The sequence below is a fragment of the Natator depressus genome, chromosome 19 (genome assembly GCF_965152275.1).
Source record: "Natator depressus isolate rNatDep1 chromosome 19, rNatDep2.hap1, whole genome shotgun sequence".
Taxonomy (NCBI): domain Eukaryota; kingdom Metazoa; phylum Chordata; order Testudines; family Cheloniidae; genus Natator; species Natator depressus.
The window spans coordinates 12,507,317-12,523,052 of NC_134252.1; the positions used below are offsets into that span (position 1 = coordinate 12,507,317).

General features: G+C 52.9%; 1 protein-coding gene across 2 annotated transcripts in view; it reads right to left on the minus strand.

Moving 5' to 3' along the window:
• TMEM200B (transmembrane protein 200B) overlaps positions 1-14,303 on the minus strand; it is a 49,491-nt gene extending 35,188 nt beyond the window's left edge. The window contains exon 1 of one of the 2 annotated variants that reach the window (XM_074934388.1): positions 13,971-14,303. The gene's annotated coding sequence lies outside the window, so the exon portion shown is untranslated. The remainder of the gene's footprint in view (positions 1-13,970) is intronic. The other variant, XM_074934387.1, reaches the window with a different exon arrangement.
• Positions 14,304-15,736: the final 1,433 nt, after the last annotated feature.

The window sequence follows — 15,736 nt, forward strand, 5'->3', positions numbered from 1 at the left end:
GGGCCTTAGCAACAGAGCCATTCTTCAGGCAACAAGAAAAATATCTCCTTTAAAACAAAACAAAGTAGCAGAGGATCTTGGGAGCATCACATTTATTCTCCAATCTGCTCAGTTTCCTACGCAAAACAAGTTGTTTTTTAATGATCAGCGTTATCGTTGTTATTATTATTGACTGCCGCTGAGCCGGGAGTCTGATCACCAAGCTGTGAACTTCCATAACTCATGCGCTGCCATCATTAATGGTAATGACCTTCCCGTTCCAGACTCAGCCTGCAGCTGCAGTGAGGATGCTGGAAGCCGGGCAGAATCCGGCTTGGTTTTCCCCTGCAGCATCACAGGGCTGACAGCAAGATCTTTGTCAAACTAAGCTGATGTCTCTTGAAAGAGGCACAGGGAGCAGATCAGGGCAGAGCCAGGGGTCTGGTTTATGGCCACACTTAAAACAACCCTTGCCATTAACGCCACGTGAGGGCTTCAGTGGGTGAGAGAAAAAGCTCTTTTCTTATTACAGGGTCAGTGGCAGGAGAACTGAAATAACGTAAGAGTCTGTCTTACTGATCCCTCTTTCTGCCATTTACTTCTTGTTCTTTGCACAGCTTGGGAAGTGGTTTGCTTTTCGCTCATAGTCAGCTGCATTTCCTCAGTGATCCTGCAAGAGCTCACGCTGTTGTGTTTGGGCTCCTAGCACTTCAGGGATTGGTTGATATAAAAAACCCTGTTTTTCAATGAAATGTAAGAGTCATATAATGTAAGGCCAGGAGAGATTAGTAGATCTAGTCTAACCTAGGAGAAAATATTCACCTCTTCTGAGGCAGGCAGGATTTGAACCTGCGATCACTTGCACATTAAGCATAGCACTCTTCTACTAAGCAACTGAGAAAGTAAGAAAATAAACAAACATACGGACAGTATATTTCTATTGGTATGTGCAGTAGGGAGCCAGGAGGGCAACTGCCAATATACCCCAAAGGTACCACATGTTCAAGAAAAATACCCTTCCAGAGCAACACAGAGACAGATTTAGTTGGTGTTGGTCCTGCTTTGAGCAGCGGGTTGGACTAGATGATCTCCTGAGGTCTCTTCCAACCCTGATATAGAATCATAGAATATCAGGGTTTGAAGGGACCTCAGGAGGTCATGGAGTCCAACCCCCTGCTCAAAGCAGGACCACTCCCCCAATTTTTGCCCCAGATCCCTAAATGGCCCCCTCAAGGATTGAACTCACAACCCTGGGTTTAGCAGGCCAATGCTCAAACCACTGAGCTATCCTTCCCCCCTTTGCTCTGGAAGGGTATTTTTCTTGCACGTGTGGTACCTTTTGGGGTATATTGGCAGTTGCCCTTCTAGCTCCCTACTGCATATTCTATGATTCTAGGACGTTCCCCTCAGCGTAGAGCAAAGACACGGGTTGGCTGCACTTGGCACGCACAGAACAGTTAGCCACGTCTGAGTGGCTTTTCTCCCACGCAGAGTAATGCGCATGCTGTACCTCCAAGTCTTTGTTAAATATGCAGGAGCAGAGCCTGTTTTCCAGGTCAGTTCTAGAGCTGACTGAACTGTCCGATTACCCCCCGTCAGATCCTTACCTGGGCTCATCAGGACACCACGAGAGTGGCTGGGGTATGCTGCTGGGTTAGCAAACAGGCACTGCCTGGGCCCCGGATGAACACGCGGAGAATATTTCCCCTCACGTTGTGGTTTGAAACTGGGTTTAAAAATAACCACATTCCATCTTACCAGCTGACAACATTGGTTGGCACTAAGGAAGTTTGTGTCCACACACCAACTTGGCAGCTAACAGCATCTTGCCCATGTCAGAGGACGAAGCTGGCATGCGACTCCTTTCCTGTAACTAGGCTGGAATGTAGTATTTATGTGGCACGGACAGGACAACCCCCACCCCCCCACCGTGCCCGTATAACTGGCTTGGCCAGCCCTCCTTTCTCCCTCTGTGTGCATGACTTCCGGGCCCTCTGTCCGCTGCCAAAGCAGGATTGGAGAACTGCCCAGCTTCTCCCACAATGCACCGACACAAGCACGCAGTGTGTAGATGTGGACGCGCCATAGTGCTGGGGCAGCAAAATTACAGCATGGACCCAGCCTGAGTTGTGTTCCTCGTAACGGGTTAAAGTGACCACGCCTCTAAATCACAACTGTCGACATAGCGTAGACCAACTCGCAGCCTTCCCCTGCGGAGTTGGGAACCCAGTCACAACAGCACGGGGATTCGCGCACCACAGCCAGAAAGAAAAATTGATTAGAAACTAAAAACACACACAAGGAAAGAAGCAAGGAAAGCGACCTGCCTAATTTCACTGCCTAATTTGAGCGAAGCAAAAAGCCAGCGAACAGCATAACCAATGGAAAGCAAATGAGATGCTAAAGTTCTTCCAATTTTAATCATCTTAAGGCGTTATTAGTATCAGAGGGAAGGAATTAAATATACAAGCTTCATGATGACAGTGTGTTCCTGGCACAGGGCTGTCAAGCTATGACAATTTGAATGAGGGCGATTTAAAGGGGAAAAAAGCCAACAAAACCCACAGCCTACTGATGAGTGAGTTTTTAAATCTTCCTTTGAAACATACTGCTAAAGCCTCCATCACATGGGGAAAGGCATTATAAAGGTTGCCTTAACAGTCACCTAAAGTGATGGAGTCAGCCCCAAAATGAGCGAGATTTTCTCCCTTAAAACCGTCTGCTACCAAATGAAGTTACCAGGCATTTTAAATCTTCCCTAATACTTCTTAAGATTATGTTTGCTTCTCTTCAGTGTGCCGTTGTTTATACTGTGTTGTCTCCAGCCCTCTGTGGAGAGCAACTAACCTCAATTACAATCTTAGATTTGACCTACCTTTAAAAAGCTACATTAAAAACTTTTAAATGTCCTGCTGACAACTCCAAACTCCGTGGATTTTGCAAAGCCTCTTTGATGCTGCTGCAAACTTTGGCTGTTGTCGGGTCGAGTGAAATCCACTCCCCAGAGCACAGTCCATTCCCTGCAGTTGCAGGAAAGAGAATTCTTATAAATTTCACACACAGTCTTACCATTAAAACACACAATGGGCTGGTCCTATTTTTGGCTGCCAGTCTCTTTAAACCTAATTCCCTTCCTATCTCATTTAGCTTCCCCTAAGCCCCACATGTTACCTTGCAGAGCGAAGCAAAGACCCAGCTGCCTTTCAAGGCAACTGTCTATAATTGCTTGGGGACTAACAAGCATCACACCCAATTGACCCTCATTCCAAGGGTCATCCGTCAGTCAGACTTAAGGTTACCTGTGTCCCACACAGTCCGACTGTTATTCTCACCCTTCAGTACTGGAAATGACCCGTGTCAAAAGTGCCTGCTCACACAGCCAGAGCTGTTAAAAATAAAGATGACAATTGTGTAAGATGGCACCTTTTGGTTTGACGTACCCGGCTCTGCTGCTATGCCCTCTACTCCTCTGAGCCACAATCTGCTACTTACCCTCTGGTTTCCTCACACAAGACCTGATTCGAAGCCTGCTGAATTCACGGGCTTTGGATCAGGCCCACAGCGTCTCTTGTGCAGCACGCACAACGGACGGTGCCAACAGCTAGTTGTGAAAAGGGCAAGTGAGCTAGTGGCCTTCTGTGCGATGAACTGGGGCTCATCTAGTGCTGGCAAGAAAAGCCAACAGGCCTCTGGTCACCTCCAGACCAGGACCACACAGGCTGTGCGAGCTTCCTTCCCTGCCAGACGACTGTGTCTCCACTCTGAGCGGGAGGTGCTGGTTGTCCACGTGGGCAGGGAGTTGATTCTCCATGATCCGCTCAGTCTTTGGCTTCTGTGCACAGCCCTCCAACCAGGCAGCCAACCAGGGAGGTGAGCTCTGGAGCGCTCTGTGGTGGGGTGGGCGAGTGCTGATCAGAAGAGGGTGTGTTGCGTTTAAAGGGGCACTGCCCAGTTTGGTTGGCCTCCCGGAACAGTCTCAATCGTTTTATTCCCTGATGCCCGAAAGGCTGTTTGTCCTGCAAATGATCACTGCACGTGGCATTTCAAGACAAGCAAGAAACAACTCACCCTGCCTCAAAATTTCTTCACGTGACATTCTCCCCTGCCCACAATGCCCTCTCCTGAGCATAGATGGTACCACACAAAGCGGCGTGTGTTTAAAAGTTGGAGCATCTAATACTCCTTGCGAGAGATGGCTGTTCCCAGACCTCAGCACCATTATTGTTATTAATAGAATCCCCAAGGGTTACAAAAAATCCAGCATTGCCATCAGATTCTAAAACTCCCAGACACGGTCACTCGAGTTAGTTGATTAATTCGGTATTTTAGCAGGAACACAAAGCCCCACTATGTGTAAAGAGAGACTGAAGCCCTCTCTGTTCTGTGTGGGCGTTTGAGCCCCTACTGCGCTCCCTGTAAAAGAGGGGAGTTTGCCCCAGTGTCACTGATGAAAGATGCCTCGTCCCTCCTGAAGTGCAGTTTGCTGTGCAGCTTATCGGCTGCTGCCTGCCACCCCAAAGGTGGCTGCATTTCAGCAGAGCTGAACGTCTGCAGTTTGGGAAGGGTTTGGGGGTCCCATGGGATGAAAGATGCTACAGAAATGGCATTAGCACTATGGTGCGAGACAGCAGCTCAGCTCCTAGACTGGGAGTTTGGATGTTAAGCTTCCAATCCCTGCAATGAGCCTTTCATTAAAACTCATTCAACTTGTGCTAGGCCCAGCGCCACAGGCCTGGGTTTGCAAAGCGCTACACAAAGGTGTGTTAGTTTTGGCAGCATCCCTCTGGCTTGCTCGGCAGTATAGAATGAGCCCAGCATGCTGGAAGGAGATGCTTCTCTTCCACCCTTCCATAGCACCGTCCATCCAATGAGCCCGAAGTGTCCCAGGCACTCCCCTCGTGAGCCAGGACAGTATCCTGAGCCACGTTCTACAGATGGGGACACAGACTCACCGAGGCCTCCCAGCGATCAGCGGCAGTGCTGGGAAAGGAACCCAGATCCCCGGAACCCCTCTCCTGTTCATTACCCACGAGAAGCAGAGACAAAAGGATGGAGAAAGTGTTGCCTAGTGGCTAGTGCACTGGACCAGGAGTTAGGAAACCTAGGTTCTATTCCTGGCTCTGCCTGTGGCCTGCAGGGTGACCTGGGGCAAGTCACTGCCCCTCTCTGTGCCTCAATTTCTCTGTCTATAATATGGGGATAACAATACTGACTTTGTAATCTACTGATTACAAGAGTTGGGTATTATCATAGGACATTCCCCACAGGAAGAGTCAGTCCTGCCGGCAGTATTTAACCCAATCCCCTGCTCCAAACACTAACCTTTGGGTGAGCGACCTGGACGAGGACCTGGGGAATCCACTCCCCGCTAGTTGGGGAAGGGCAGCCCCGGTTTTCCTCGGCACTTCTGAAGGCGCAGTCAGGAGAGTGGCTATGCCAGCTCCTGGATCCAGGCTTGCTGCTGTGTGAGAGGAGGCTCTAGGGAACCCCTGGTTAAAGTTCCAGACAGAAGCAAGGCCTGAGGTGAGTCCCTTCCTTTCGCTGCAGTTCACCCCTGGGTGCTCCTGCCAGGCACGGCTCATCCCTGAGGCTTGTAACACTGTTTCGCAAAAGAGAAGGGTTTTTCTTTGGCCTTTGGAATGGATGAGATTGCACCAAACAGCCAGGTATGAAGCAAAACTTTCCTGTGGCAAGATATAATCTCACAGCCTCCTTTCAAAACCTTCCCCTCATCCAGACCACACAGGCCGAGCGCTGGGCCGTGCCACCCCCACACTCAGCTGGTTCTTCAAGAACAGGGTCTGTTACGTTTCCAGCAAAGTGCCACTCACATGCAAGCTTGTTTGCTCTGTGCAGCTGCCTCCCTCCTTGGCTGGAGTACTATAAGAAGCGATTGAAGCAGATCCCCCAGTTTCTCTACTTTGCAGCTCATGCACCCCCAAAACACTGGAACGGTCACAGGCTCCAGAAGGGGGTTTTCAGAGGAACCCCCTGTTAGAACAGCCCTGGCTAATCTGCAGTGACTCCTGCAGCAGGCAGCTTTCTCCTGTACCCATGCCCTGGAGCCCAGATGGGATACAGTGCTGCTGAACCAGAGTATCGCTATTCCCGGACTGATGCACCGCCACCAGTGAATCCCCTCAGTGTCCCTGTGAGACGTGCTTTCCAAAGTAGCCTGCTACAGCTACTCCTTAATGTACTGCAGGCAAAACAGTTGCTCGCTCCTGGACAGCAAGAGATGCCCGAGGAATGTCGGTATCTCCAGAGAATGCTACATGACAGGAAGCCTGGACCTCTGCCTTCCTTGGGGAGAGGAGAAAGAAATTCCTGGTGCTGATGCCCTACGTGGAATGGACCCGACCTAGGGGCCCTCTGGCAACCAGATGCTCACACTCTTTCTGGACACGCAGCCCAATACCATCCTGGGGACCACTTCCTTGCAAGCCAATTGTCACATCCTCCCATGTGCCCTGTGTGGCAGTCCCAGGCCCACATGCAACTTGGGTTCTCAGCACTGCCAGCTCTCATCATATCTGATGTTTTGCTTAAAGATGCAGGCAGCTCCTGGATAGGACTGATTGCACGAGCAATTGTGATTGTGGAGGAAGTGACCTGAGTGCACCTTAAAGGCTTAACCCCCCCCCCCCCACACACACACACACACACAACATGGCAAATAAAAAGCCCCCCACCTTTATTATTAGTTTTTAAATTCACGTGGTTTTCTCGGGGGAACTCATGCTTTGTGAACTTTGGGGGTTTACAGTACTGAGGACACAAACTTGTATGAGCTAAAAGGTGGGTGCATTTTAAATCGCTCTGTCAGGCTGGGCGAGCAGGAGAACAAACAGCTAGAGGTTTGGAGGGGAGGGAGACGAGGAGACTGGATCTGAGGGAGCGAGGTCTCAGAAGGAGCAGAAGGAGGGAGGCAGTGGCAGGAGGAGTGAGGCGGTGGCAGGAGGAGCGAGGTGGTCGCAGGAGTGAGGCGATCGCAGGAGGAGCTCTCATGCTGAGTTAGCTGCAGGGCAGTGCCCAAGCACAGCTCAGAGCCGGATCTCTAGAAGTGGGTGTCTAGGTCTCCCTTTGCTATGCAGCTGTGCAATAGCCTGGCCGATGCAGCGTGCGGTGGGAGTGCTGAACACTGAACAAATGCTACAAAGATCATCCCCTTTGACTGGAACGAATGAAACCTCCCTTTTCTGATGCATGTGACTCAAGAGACCTGGTCTGTTACAGATAGTGCCCTTCCAACCCATTAGCTGGAACAGCACCTGAGCGCCACACTCCAGAGCACAATTAAACCCTTGTCTTACCAAGACAAACAGAGGGAGAAGGTGCCACCACATTAGGTCTCACCCGGGGCCCACTCTGCGCCCCATCAAAGTCAGTGGAGGTGGAGCTCAAGGCTGCATCATGGGAGCAAGAGCTGAGCTCCCCCATGCCAGCACCTCTGAGAGAGGAACTGGTGACAGTCCCACGCAGCGACACCAGGCAGCAAAAAACTTCACACGGCCCTGGAAGCCCCACAAGCCCCAGCCCCCATCCGGCCACAGAGCTCCCTCCACCACTGTGCTGTCACCCGGGTGGGAAAGACATCCAAGACACGACTGCTGGGAGGGGCCAAGCAGCGCTGCTCCTGCTGGAACAATCATCCCCGGAGTCACCTCCCACCAAGGAAGGAGATGGGGAATCATAATTACAGTCTGCGCCAAGATATGATGGTTAAAAATAACTCCCTTTCAGTGTAACCTTCCAGCGCCACCCACGCCCAGGGGGCAAAGAGGAGATGCTCCCAGAGCCCTCTGTCATGTGCAAGAGCCGTGCTGCCCCCTTCCTCCATCCTTAGCTTTGCTTTGATCCCTTGGTCAGTCTCCCCTTTAATATCTGAGTTGTTGGACTCGGGGCCCTGGGAGGTTGGAGGCTGCTCGTTCCTCCCAGGACAAGGACAGCAGGGGCAGTGGCAGAGTTCAGAGTTCAGTTCAGGGTGCCCAACATCAAAGGGACCATGTCTGGGGGCTGAGCTCCCCCGCCATGGCCCATTCAGCCCCTGGCTGTGCCAGGGAGTTGACCAACAGGGGTCACTTAGCACTAACTGTGATGGTGGATTCTGTGATGGGATTGGGTCCATAATGACCCAGAACAGTTAGCTCCCCCCCAGCCACTGGTGTGAAATGAATCAGAGGGCTCGGGTCCGTGCCCAGTGCACTGGCATTCCCATCACAAGAACCTCACCAGAGTTGGCAGGAATTAGCCATCTCCGCAGAAAAGCCAGTGCCCATCCCCCCCCGCCGGATGCTCATTTCAGATGGGGACGGAGTACACAGTGGCAAGGTGTAGGGAGTGAGGAGGCCTCCCCTGGTCTGGGGCTCACTGGAGCATTTTCAGCCCATCAACAATAAAGTCATGAAGAGCAAGGTTATACACTAAAAGGCTGCCCGGGGAGGGCGTGACCACCGCTCTGCCATGCACTGGGGGGCCCTGCCTCGTTCTGCTCCTGAGGGAACAGTGTCCAGCAAGAAACGCCAGCAGCTCTGCCAGAGCATAGAAGCCCTGGCGCTGCCACTGCCCCCTCTGGGCGGATACAATCCTGAGGCAGCTGCTGGGCTTCCCTGTGGAAATGCCTTTGAGAGCAGGCCAGCCACAGGCCAGCGCCCAGAGCCTGCTGCCAGGGCAAGGGGCACTGCATGCAGGGCTGCTTAGGACAAGGACGAAGGGCCCCCCACTGGGCTGCAAATGGACAATCCCCAGCAGCAATTGGGCAGCAGCAGGTCCCATCTCAGCCTTCAGCGTCATTTAGGGACTCTGGGGAGCCAGGCCTGGCCCCTGAGCCGGGGAAAGGAGTCAGCAAGGAGGGCAGTGGGAGCAGGCCGGGAAGTGGGTTCATGCCCTCCCCCATCTCAGAGACATGTTTGAGTCCCCCAGGCACACCCCCGGTGCGAGACTCAAAGCCCAGGGTGAGCAGCAGAGGCCCCTGTTATACTGCAGTGCCCAGGCAGGGAGCGGAGCTGCAAGGCTCAGGGCAACCTCTCTGCTAGAAGGACATGCCCATGGCACAGACAGGAGCCCAGGTCAGAGCCACAGGCCTGCAGCAAGGCGAGGAGGGGTGAAGGCCAGGCATGAGAGGGGCTGGCAGGTAGCATGACAAGCCTCTCAGAGCGTGTGAGGGGCTCAACCCCGTCCTGGAAGCCGCAGGGGGGAGTGAAGAAAATAGAAGCCGGTGAAATGCGATGTGGCTGGAGCCACCGAACGAGACCCACTAAAACCCCAGCCAGAGCCACATGGGCTTCTATTTCTGGGCCCCTAGCACTGAAGAGAAGGAAAGTGACATGAAGGCCAGAGGAAGCTTCCAGGTGCAGAGCGGGGCAAGCAGGAAGTTCAGTTAGGAAGCCCTGGTGCTAGTTCTCCAGCAGGCACTAGCCCAATGCTCCCATGTTCCGTTCCCAACGCAGCAGGGGGATGGTTGGAATGGAAAACACCCACCTTGTTCCATACAGTTCTTCACCCCTCCCCCTTTGAGCAAAGCACCCTTGGGCCCTACACTTCTTAACAGCATCTCCTTACTTGTCAGTCCCCATCCCACTCCATGCCTCACCTCCCTGCTCCAGCCCCCTTGGCTCACAGCCAGATCCCAACCTCCAGGGAGCTCACTAGGATGAATGTTTGAACAGCAAGCCAGGCTGTCGAGAGACTCGGGAATCAGCTGAGACTCATCAGCTTAGTGATTTCAGGCTTGCTCTTTGCTCCGGAGTAGCCCCACGCCCTGGCTTCAGTAGCACTGCTCCCGTGAGTAAGAGTTACCAGTCCACAGGATCTTGTGCTGGTTTTTCCACTCATCTCGTCCGAGTCTTTTAGCCGAGAAGTTAGGAACAAAAGAGACCTCCCAGAACTGGTGCTGGATTGCTCCCTGCGGTCTGTATTTCCCAGAGCTTTGTCTAGTCCAGCCTCAAGTGACTCAAGCAATGGGGCAGAGTCTTCTCTAGCCTGCCAGAGCTCACTGATTGGATGTTTTGGCTGGTATCCAACCTAGATTTTCCTTTGCTCAATTTCCCCTGCTAATCTCAGCGATGCCTCCTTGCCCTAAATAATGCCTCTGCCCCCTTGGCTTTTGCACCTGTCACAGCTACTGCGCCACCCCTTTTTCCATCATAATTAGACTGCTTCCATTTCTTCCCATGGATAAAGAGTTCAGCTGCCAAGCCCAGAAGGAAATAAGATGGGCAACGTGGGGAATAAGGACGGGGGTCTTTATGGGTTTTTCTCCGCAGAAACCAAGCCTGTTTAATTGCTCACTGCCCATTATTATCCTTAGGGCTGCCACTTTCTTGGCTTCCTCCCTCAGGTAAAGTCTGTGTGTCATGACAATTGCGATATTTGCAGCGAGCCATCAGCATACCCCAATGCAGTGTCACCTTGTGATGACATTCCCGTTAGCCTCCAAACTAATGGGGGACTATTAATTAAATCACGAGTAAGTAGATTTTCTCCTGCACCTTTCACAGAAGGATCTAACGGGCTTTACAAGTGCAAACATGAACTCATTAACTGCCAGAGCCTGGAAGATAGAAAAGCATTATCCCCATTTCACAGACAGGTAAGTTGAGCCACAGAGAGTTGGGACTAGGACTCAGGAGTCCCAGTGGCCAATCCCCTGGCCTAATCATGGGGCTCTGCCTTCCTCTGGATGTCTGCCAAGCTTAAAGCTGGAGAGAGCAGGACAGATCTCCTCAAATCTGGTACCATCGATATCAGTCAGGACTTATGGCCACTCAACTCTCCACACAGGAGCCAGGAAGAGGGTTAGGACCCACTGCAGGCTGGGGAAGCTCCAAGCAACACAGGCTAGCAGCACTGGCTGTCTTCCTTCAGGGTGACACAGGCAGGAAACAGCTACTAGCACTGGGGGGTTTCAAAATGTATTTGCACAGAGGCATTCAATGCCTAAAGGGCCCATGTGCATCAAACACGCTGCAAGACATTGGGAGCCTGGTGCCAGGTCTGTCCTAAATCGCCATGTATCTGGGCCTGATCCTGTGTGGTGCTGAGTGCTCTCAACGCTGGTGCGGGATGGAGGACCTGATGCCAATCTCTTGAAATAGAGCCTTAAAAATCCACCTATCCCAGCCCCTGCGGGAGAACAACCTCTGCAAGGGTCCTGCAGCCAAAAAGGGGGTGACACTGGTGCAGCAGTCTGCCAGCGTGTCCTGAGCACCTCTGTTTTATTCTGCTGCTGGGTCATTTCAGCAGCTGTGACCCCAGCCTGTCCCACGCAGAAGAGGCCCATGTGTGGGAAGTGTACATGCAAAACAATCCCCCTTCAGGCGATGGATTCAGAACAGGGCTTGCAGCTGTAAGAATCAGAGCTCGGCATCTAAAATACCACAGCGCTGTTCATGCATCGCAGTGTAGCTCTCCATCCTGAAGTTGCCCTGGGCTCCTGGACTCATCAGCTCCTTCCAACCCTGCAGCCACTAACCAGTCCCTGAATATTTTGCTGACCCGAGCGGTCGCCTGTTCTGCCCAGCTGGTGGGCTGGCAACCAAGTGGGCTATTTTATTTGGCTGTATTTTTAGGTTGCATGACCCAAACCAGAGCCAGCTGCAGGCGCTACTAGGCTCGTCACTGCACTGTAAAAGTCAACTAAGGGCCAGCAGCGTAAAGGAGTTTGCTTTGGGAGGGAGCATGGTCTGGTGGTTAGAGCACGGGACAGGGAAATCAGGACTCCTGGGTTCTGTCACCGATTCACTCTAGGATCATATGCAAGGCACTCGTGGCCTGATTTTCACAGGTGCTCATCAGACTCTCAACCAGGATGAAGGGAACAAACAAACTGGAGCAGGCAGGGACTAGTAGGAAAGAACCAAACAGCAGATGACCCAGAAAGATCAGAGCCGTGGACAAGGCAGGCAGTGGAGGGGAGTCTGGGTTCTATATAGGGAAAGCTTTATACCCAGAGAGCAGTGACCTAGCCCTCCTGGACTGTTCCCAGCAGTAAATTCACCCTGGCTTCTTTGGGATTTATACTACATGGGGTTTATTCCTTACTACCCCTAACAGAGATGTGCAGAAGCATCCAGCTGATTGCTAATTACAAAGCCTGCTTTAGGCAGATTTGTTCTGCTAATTACACTAATCACCATGGCTGGGAACTGAACTACGATCTGTCACACGCGGGTCAAGCCAGTTAGATGGCCACATAACTCATTACAGGTTTCTTAGAAAGGGTTTCTCATCTAGTTGTCTCTACTCTGGCTCACTGCCCAACATGGGCTAAGGTTGCACTTCTCTGGGCAGATTCTGAAAGGATACCGGCATGGCTCATTGTTTTAAAGGATGCAAACAATGAATAAATCCTACCTCAAGAGAACAGTATATTCACATTCTAAGCTCAGGGTGTTTTTTTTTTTTTTTAAGCTCCTTCACCTAATTGAAGGGGACAGAGTAGGCCAATAGCGGCCTTTCCTCTAAAAATTCCTACTCACTGGAAGTGGCACGGGGTCTCAGAGTAGCGGAAAGAAGGAAATGGGAGGGATAGCTCAGTGGTTTGAGCATTGGCCTGCTAAACCCAGGGTTGTGGGTTCAATCCTTGAGGAGGCCATTTAGAGAATCTGGGGCAAAAATTGGGGGAGTGGTCCTGCTTTGAGCAGGGGGTTGGACGCCTGAGGTTCTATGAAAGGTACATACCAACATATTTAGTAAATGATCCAGCAAAAAGAAGTCAGAGAAAAAACACATGGGCTGCAATTTTCAAGGCATTGGCTGGGTGCTCAGCTCCCATTGACTTTGGTCCCTTAGGCATCTTTGAAAATTCCAGCAATAGAGAGGAAGAACTGATCATAGAAGGTTAGGATTGGAAGGGACCTCGGGAGGTCATCTAGTCCAACCCCCTGCTTGAAGCAGGACCAATCCCCAATTTCTGCCTCAGATCCCTAAATGGCCCCCTCAAGGATCAAACTCACAACCCTGGGTTTAGCAGGCCAATGCTCAAACCACTGAGCTATCCCTCCCCCCTGAAACAGGACCAATCCCCAATTTTTGCCCCAGATCCCTAAATGGCCCCCTCAAGGATTGAGCTCACAAGCCTGGGTTTAGCAGGCCAATGCGCAAACCACTGAGCTATCTCTCCTTGAAGATAAAAGCTGCTCTATGGGGCTCCTAAGTTATTGAACGTTCATAGCCGGGGAGGAGATCCCAGGGGTGGATTTCTTCCCTAGTGCAGCCAAGGCCAGAGAAGAGGATTTACAAGTCTGGCTGGTATTACTCACTAGCATCTTGGAACACCCCCCCACCCCTTGCTCCCTCTCCACCTCTTGCCCCAGCTCCCCTGTGACTGTCCATGCAAAGTCCCCGCCATTGGCAGTTCCAGGATATTGTTCCTTTAAACAGCTGCTTTTGGAATACAGTATGGGGACAGAGCCTTGGCCAAGGGCATCTCATCCCAGCACAGACCCAACGAAACCCTACAAGCACTGTTGCATTTCCCCCAGCCCTGTCACACACCTCTTAGCCTCAGAGGATGCAGATTTATGAACAGGAGTTTAACTCACCTTTAGGTCAATGCCTGAGAGACTGGGATTTTAGCCTCTGCAGCCCGATTCCCTCTCTGTCCCTTCCTGGCCCCTTCCTGTTCGAAATCTCCAACAGCCTCCTAACCATGGACTAGATCAGCCTCCCTAGATCCTCTGTCTCTCTTCTCAGCCAAAATCTGCCTCTAGGATCCAGCTGCATGTAAACACTCTGGGATTTGCCCTGGGGGAGCCTTCCCGCCGTAGGTTGCACGTAGTCTATGACAACCAACTATTTGCATGTGTGTTTCCCCTTCCCCACCCACCCACAGCACACTTCTAGGAATTTCACTGCTGACCCAGTGGAGTTTGTCCAGGAAGTTTCTCCCCTGGGGGGCGAAGGAGGTTTGACTTGAATCCCCCCCACTTTACAAGACTAACTGTTGGGTTTCTTAACGTGCTAATCCCCAGCTGAAGTCAGTCACCTACCGGCTGCTGCGGAGCCACCCCCAGGGCGCCGAGTCCGCTGCTCTCCCCATGCGAAGCGTTTCCAAAGCCGGGCGTCTCTCTCCCGGGCGGATGAGCGGAGAAGCGCGGCGAATCGCCAGCTGCGGGAAACCTGCGGCCGGGGGGGCGAGCCGCCTGTCCCCGGGAGCGGCGGGCTCCGCGGGGAAGTTTCTGCGCTCTCGGGGAGGCCGGACGAAGGCGCAGGAACCAGAGGCAGCAACCGCAGACGCGCAAGCAGAGGGTTTCCTCGCGGCCCCGGCACTCACCCGCCCGGCCCAGCTCGGCCACTTTCGGGGCGCCAGGGTGGGCCGAGTCCTGCCAGCGAAGTGCAGGGCCCCGCCCGGCCGGTGGCACTCGGGGCGGGGATGCTCAGCCCACACGGGAGTGGGAGGGGAAGGGTCACGTCTCTCCACCCCGCCTTGCGGCCGGCGGAAAGGGGCAGGCAGCGCCCGGCACCGGAGGTGGCCCCGGGTCACTCACTCCACAGCCAGACGCGCGGCTGCGCCAGGGGCCCGCGGGAGCCGGAGCGCCCGGCCCAGGCACTGACCTCTCCGCGCTGCCACCCCGACCCCCTGCCGGCAGTTACCCCCTCGGGGCTCCGCGCTGCCCCGCTGCGGGGGGCGCCCGGGTCCCGTGGCTGCAGCTGCTCCAGCCCCCAGAGCCCAGGCTCCATGCTGGGCCCCCTAGAGGCGCCTCCGGCTGTGGGACGCAGCGCAAGGGCAGCGGCTGCGGGGGGCACAAGCCCGGGCGCACGGGTCCATCCTCTCCGCCCTGCTGCGCGCGTGGGGCGGCTGCTCCCCAGCTAGGGCGTCTCAGCGCCCCCCACCCTGCCCGGGATCTCCTCCCCTTAATCCTCCGCTGGCCTCCTTTTAAACCCTGGCTCCCCTCCTCCTCTCCCTTGTCTTCCGCCGTTCTTCCCTCGGGCGCACACGTTCCTCTCCCGCTTCCCCCCCTTGCTGGTCTCGGATTTCTCCCCATCCTCCCCTCGCGGCCCTGCTGCCTTGGGAGATTTCTTCGGTGGCTTCTTTTCTTTTCTTCTTCTTCTTCTTTCTTTTTTCTTTTTTTAAACATCTGCACCATAAAGTGACAGAAATAAAAATGAAAAAGACTCCGGCCCCCCCAGCCCTCAGTTGCTTTGCAAGATAGTCTCTGATTTCCTCGCACAGCGGTTTAGAAGGAGAGGGAAAAAACTAGAGCGCCCTTTTTGGATGAAACTCGGACTGGTTCTTAGCGGGGGGGGGGGGGAATTAAAAATCAGTGTGGGAACAGGTTTAAAAATACATAGAGGCAGGCGGGAAAGGCTGAGGACATTCTCCCCTTAGATTCTAACAAGTTTAAGGTGAGTCAAGGGGGGATAAAAGACAAAAGTGCTTTGGATTCCTGCCAGCTGGGAAGAGGCTGTAATAGTTCCTGTCACGCTTTTGCCCACTTGGCTACAACATTCTAGAGGGAGGGAGAGAGAAATCCAGCTGGGACCAGAGGCTTCCTTAACTTGTTTTATGGAATTGTGATGAGTAATTATGAATTTCAACCCAAGGGCTGTTCATGGAAAAAGTAACAATTGCTGTACTCACTGAGCTATCTGTATATTGATTTGTTTTAATTGTACTGTAGACTTTCACTGCCCTTTGACTGGATGGTGACCGATTGTGGCCACTGGGAACTCCATGAGGGCAGCAAGGGTCAACAGAGGAAGGCTGGATGATCTTGTGGTTAATGCATTGGTCCAGATATAAGAGCCAAAGGAT